The 6,000-nt window shown below is 47.0% G+C and overlaps 1 protein-coding gene across 4 annotated transcripts in view; it reads right to left on the reverse strand.

Moving 5' to 3' along the window:
* The window catches only part of SGMS2 (sphingomyelin synthase 2), an 87,805-nt gene extending 84,832 nt beyond the window's left edge, over positions 1-2,973 (reverse strand). For 2 of the 4 annotated variants that reach the window (XM_045997123.1, XM_045997127.1), the window contains exon 1: positions 2,141-2,470. The gene's annotated coding sequence lies outside the window, so the exon portion shown is untranslated. Of the gene's footprint in view, positions 1-1,664; positions 1,978-2,140; positions 2,471-2,573 lie in introns of those variants that run through there. The other 2 variants (XM_045997125.1, XM_045997124.1) reach the window with 2 other exon arrangements.
* Positions 2,974-6,000: the final 3,027 nt, after the last annotated feature.

Below are 6,000 nucleotides of genomic sequence, written 5' to 3' on the forward strand. Positions count from 1 at the left end.
GGAGTCTACTCACTTCCCGTTTCCTCCCAATTCCCCATCCTCTCCTCCTTTTTGGCTCCTTTCACCCCCTCCATAATCAAAAGCGAGGGGCACTCTCTACTGAACTGTAAGCTTCAAGGACAGTTACAAAATCTCCTTCATGTTAGCATTACCAGTACCTAGCATAGTGGCTAGAATATAGTAGCTGCTCACTAAACGTTTAAGAACGGAACAAAGTAAAAAAAAAAAAAGAACGGAACAAAGTGAATAAATGTCTGATAGCTCAGGTTAGAGGCTTCAATTCCTCCATAAGAGACTAAGTAAAGGTAGGCAGGCTACTCTAGTCCAAACCTGTCTAGAAGTCTCAGTAATTGTCACTCCCCCTCAAAAAACCTCACTGCAAAGTAGCACTTTTGTTTAAAAAGTTCCCATTTGTATTCCACTGTCTATTTTAATAGATGTAAGATTATTTCTATTTTTCCCTATATTTTGCTTAAAGTCCTTCCCAAATCCAAGAGTTTAAGTCATTTGCTCAAATATAGCAAGTAAGTAACCAGACAGAAAGCCTCAGGTCTTCTGGATTCCAAAGCCCAAGACCTTTCCACATCATGCAGTGTGAAAAATTCCCTGTGACCTTTGACCCCAAAAGCTGTCACACCTTTGGTTAAGAACAAATGTTTTCAATAATTCCCAAGCAAATACTTCCCATCCTTCCAAATATTTCCTTGAGCTTTCGTAAGATCCCAGGAGAAGAGAAACTGAGGCCAGGAGGCAGCAACCCAAGGGTTTCCAGTATTTCCCCCCAGGTTGCTAAGTCAATCTGCTTTACTTAAAAATGAAAACTAAAGAAACCGAATTAAATATTAACTTGCAAGACAAGAGTTCAACGGAAGACTACTGTGGGGTAAAACTAGCAACAAACCAAGGAAAGGACTATAAAAAGGAAATTCTGCACTGCCTACTATACAAAAAAGTTAAGGTTAGAGTTTTCCGACCCTCCAGTCTTCCTCCAGATTCCATGTTTGTCACTTTTTGGAGCTGCTCTCTGTTTAAACAGTAAAGGGCAGTTCCACTGAAATGGGGTGGAAACCAAAACCCCTTTCAGGTATCCACAATGAAATGCTTAACTTCCTGAAGAGCCAAGGAACTCGCCAAAGGATTTCCCACGTGAAACCTCAGCCCACCAATTTATAAGCAGGAAATTTTGTGGAAATTAAGTGATTATCACCCATGCCAGCTCTGGAACACACCGTGATTTATACATAAACAGTTACGACCGGTTGGGGTCCGGTTTGTGCCAGACGTTATGCTAGGTCTTTCTCACTCTAACACCCTCGTTACTACCATCTGTAGTGACAGTCCCATTTTAGCGAGTCAGTCTTCAATGTGACTGAGAACCCACCGTTAATAGAGGAGACTCCGCGTGACACCAAGGATTTGCAAAGTTAAGTTTAAATTGAAAATCCACGCCCAAACTAGAGTCACTAAACAGTGGGACCTCTTCAAAATTTAGCAAACACGTCAAAACATTTTGAGGTCACTTCAGAGCAGACGAGACGAAACAGAAGAATGGCACAGATTGAAAAGAGAAATTAGATTACAGAACGTTTGAGTTCTTTCAAGAGGTGGCCGCGGGTTACTGACGCTTATCCGACTCTCAGAGAGGTAGACGGGTCCATACCCACCCATTTGCGCGGAGAATCCAACCCTCCTTCCCCTTAAGCGGAGTGGCTGGGGAATGCCAAACGTGGAAAGGTTTCGGGGAGGGCAGCCCAGGGCCGGGCTACTGCGGTTCACACATCGTCAGTAAGTGGCTCTCGGAAAAGAAAAAGACGGTCCCTCCTCCACCTCCTGAACTTCAGTCCTGCCCTCCGGGGCGGCTCTGGACCTTGTATGGTTTAATCTGTCCTTCCAACGCCAGCACCGAGTTCCCCGAGATGGTCGCAAATGAATGAGACGAATGCTCAGAGCCAGGAGCCTCAGCCACACATCCACCCCCCTACCAGGCAACACCAACGAAGGATGCCCTGGGGCGGGGCGCGCGGGGGCCGAATTAGAGCCACGTCCGCGCTCGCCATCCACCTTCCCCCTCCCCGCGCGGCGCCCGACGCGCGGCTTCTCAGCCCGGTCTCCTCCCCGGCCCCCTCCGGGCGCTGCTCACCCGCTCTCGGCTGGGGCTCCTGACGCTCCCTGCCGAAGGCACCGGCTCCCGGGCGGGGATCCTCCAGGGGACGGAGCCCGCTGCCGCAGCCACCCCCGGACCGAAGCCGCTAGAAAGTTTGCTCGGGGTCTCGCCGTCTGCGCCGCGGGCCCGCTAGGCAAGCCGCTCTCCGGGTCCCCCCGCCGCCGCCGCCGCCGCCCCCGAGGCCGCTCCCGGCGGCGCTGCAGCACGGGCCGGGCTCGGCTGCCGAGGACGGCTCCGTGCGCGCCGAGGGCGGGGTCTCCCCGCCCGCTCGGCCCGCGGCGCGGCGCGGCGCTCGCTGTTTACCGCGGCCCGGAGGCCCGCTCTCCCCGCCCGCCGCCCTGCGCGCTCCTGACATCATTCATTCTCTCACACCCTCGCCCGCCCACTCCATTTCCAAACAGTGACTCACCCGCGGCCCGCTGGCGGCAGCGCTCGCTCCCGCCGCTGTGGCTGTCCAGGCGCAGAGCGGAGCTCGAAAAACCGGTGCGACTTCTTAAGAAGAAAACCCCAGCCGACCCTCCCCTCTCTCAGCCATTGAAGGTGCAGGGAAGGAGGGGCTTGGCCCGCTGGGCCGATTGGCTCCCGGCGGAAAGCCTGCGGGCCGGGAGCAGACCTCCTTCAGCGGTGACGGAGATCAATCTGGGAAAGTTCTTTGGGTCCCACTCCCGGCAACTTTGAAGAATGGGGCCGGAAAGGGATCCCCCACCCCGTACCTTGCCTTATTCAGGAACTGCTTCCTGACAACGGCATGAATGGGCTTGGGGACACCAGCTAGCGCTTATTTGAAGGGTGCCGCCCAGGCCTAGGTGGAAGAGGTGGGTTCCCAAACCTCACGAGGTTGCCTGGCAAGGGTAGTCCTAGGTCCGCTCTGTGGCTAACTCTAGGTGCGAGCTGGAAGGGTGCTCCAAGTGAATGAGGCTTGTTATACTTTCCCTTTGGTGACTAACTACCGTGTCATTCGTCCTGTTAATCAATGTGCTTTTCTTTAAGGACTAGCGACCGTAACCAAAATAAACAGTGAAAAACTAGTTCTTTGCTCAAGTGAACGTTGTGCTCTTCCGCAGCTTTTGGAACACAGGGCACCCGGGCTGTGGTTTCTTTGATGAACTCAGCAGTTATGTTTTTAGAAGGGTGTTGCCTTCCTAAAAGATAGTCAAGGCTCTAGATTTCTTAGAGCTGCTATTCATACACCTGCTGGGCAGTTTTCTAAACAATGGCTGTCTCAGATTCTAACTGGGATGAATCAGAATGAGGCCAAAACATTATTGAATTTAAATGATAAATGTTTTATGTTCATTTCTACTTCTGGACTGGGTAATGATGTTTAGAATTTGCACTGACTTATGGGCGATTCCGTACAATAAGCAAAAATCATCCAGAGGCATCTCTAGGTGCCTATTGCAGAAATCACGTAGGTAAACAATCACTCATCTATAGTAATTAGAAACTACTGTAAAAACAGCAACAACAAAAAATGCAGGACAACCCCCAAACACACAACTGTGAGAGGCCACTACAGAAGTTTCCCCCACTACAGAAGTTTCCCCCAAACGAAGATGCTCCTGAAATTAATCAAAGGTTCAGCATCACTATTGTGAAAAATGCACTCATTTAAAGCTACCGCAAGGTAAGGGGCACATGGGTGGCTCAGTCTGTTAAGCTTCCAACTCTTGGTTTCAGCTCAGGTCATGTTCCGGGGTCATGGGATGGAGCACCCTGCCCCCACTCCTACACTCCTCAGGCATTCTGCTTGAGATTCTCTCTCTCCCTCTGCCAATCCCCTGTTCTCTCTTTAATAAATAAATAAATACATCTTTAAAAGAAGAAAAAAACCTATGGAAAGGTAAGAACCCAGAAGAGAACACCAACAACTGAAGTTTATTTTCCTTGGGTTTATTTTTCCTTTTCAGTAGGAGTTCGTTTTCGGTTTTACAAAGCCCAGGCATTTTGCCCAGAAGACAATAGCAAATAGATTGGTTTGCTGGGATGCAGTCAAAGTAAATGGAAATTCAAATGAACAGTTTTTGTAAAGATTCACAAACCTAATCAGAAGCTTGAATATCCTGTCCACTGGTCATGCAGAGGGACTGGATTCAAGTGCATAGCCACAGGCAAGTTTGGGTGAGTATCTCACTGACTCCCGACTTTATAATGGTCAAATATTTGGACGTTATGGAGATAAGTACCAATAAGGTTTTCTACAGTTCTCAAAAAATGATGTTGTGGGCTTTTAGGCCTAAGCAGAAGGATGAAGTAAAAAAGCTCAGAACAAAGCCTGCCATCCTGCTGTCTTCCTCCATGATGCAAGTCCCACAGCTCCATCCCAGAGGGTCGCCTGTCTGGAAGGCAGCTGAATGGATAGTTCTGGATTTGTGGTTATTACTCGGTTTAAATATTGCGAATTAAATAATTATGTCGTTTTATTATACACTTAAATATGCTCCAATAAATGTAATAGTGTAATTGTGATTCAGTTGCAAGAAGTTTTTACATTTTTTTCATTGTTAGCATATGAGAAAGCAAATTATTCATCTTAATTTCTATGTCTTGAAAAATGGTGACTTATCCTCACAGAAAAGTGTTTTGCTTTTTATTTTTTTAACTTTTTGATCTTAGAATGTATCAAAGTTTCCTAAGTCCTTGATGTAGTCAGCTTCCAGAAATTACAGTGCTAAAGCCTCTAAGGGAAGGAAAGGGCTGGCCAGTGTGTTGTCAATTTTTTCTAAACCAGTGAATACCGTAAATACCATTTTACAGATATTTCTTTGTTATGATAAAACATACTGATTAAGTTAAGGAAACATTTGTACTTCTTATCTCCTCTTATAATAATGCCTACTCTGGATATAACATAAATCATTGACTTAACCAACAATGTTAATATATTGAGTTCCTACTTCGTGCCCATGCTGTTTATCTAAGAATCACCACATGCACTTCTAAACATTGGTCTCAGCAATGGGAAAGTTTTCTTAATTTACAATTTTTCCAGGATCTAGCATAGTGCCTGGCATGTAATACTCAATGAGTGAAATAAACAAATGAACAAGCCTTAAACAACAAACCAATAGTGAAGTGACTCCATGTTACGGGATACTATGTAGGCAATAAAAAAATAAAATAGTCCCATAGTCTCTGACTTTAAATGTGTCCTTTCTGGGGCACCTGGGTGCCACAATTGGTTAAGCATCCCACCCTTGGTTTCAGCTCAGGTCACGCTCTCCGGGTTGTGAGATTGAGCCCAGAGTTGATCTCTGTGCTCAGCACGGAGTCTGCTTAAGCCTCTCTTTCCCCCTCCTTCTGCCCCTCCTGCTTTTGTGCATGCTCTCTTGCTCTCTCGCTTTCTGAAATAAACAGATCTTTAAAGATTTTTTTTTTAATTTATTTGACAGATCACACATAGGCAGAGAGGCAGGCAGAGAGTGAGGGGGAAGCAGACTCTCTGCCGAGTAGAGACCCAAGGCGGGATTCAATCCCAGGATGCTGGGATCATGACCTGAGCAGAAGGCAGAGGCTTAACCCACTGAGCCACCCAGGTGCCCTGGATTTGGAATTTAGATACTCACTCTATGCCAGGCCCATCCAAGGGCCAAACACCTACCATTAATTGAATACTTATTGTATGTCAGGGACTATGCACATTGCTTTAGCTGTATTATCTCATTTAATCCTTTCAGAAATGACCTGAGGCAGGTGCTCAAAATGCCCTCCTCTTCATAGGAGGTAACCAAAGATAAGAAAGAGTATCATTTTGCTGAGATCATACCCAAGTTAAGTGGTATCACTAGGGCATAAAACCAATACTTGGGCTTCAAAGTGCGTACTTTGTTTTTAGA

The sequence above is a fragment of the Meles meles genome, chromosome 2 (assembly GCF_922984935.1).
Source record: "Meles meles chromosome 2, mMelMel3.1 paternal haplotype, whole genome shotgun sequence".
Classification (NCBI taxonomy): Eukaryota; Metazoa; Chordata; class Mammalia; order Carnivora; family Mustelidae; genus Meles; species Meles meles.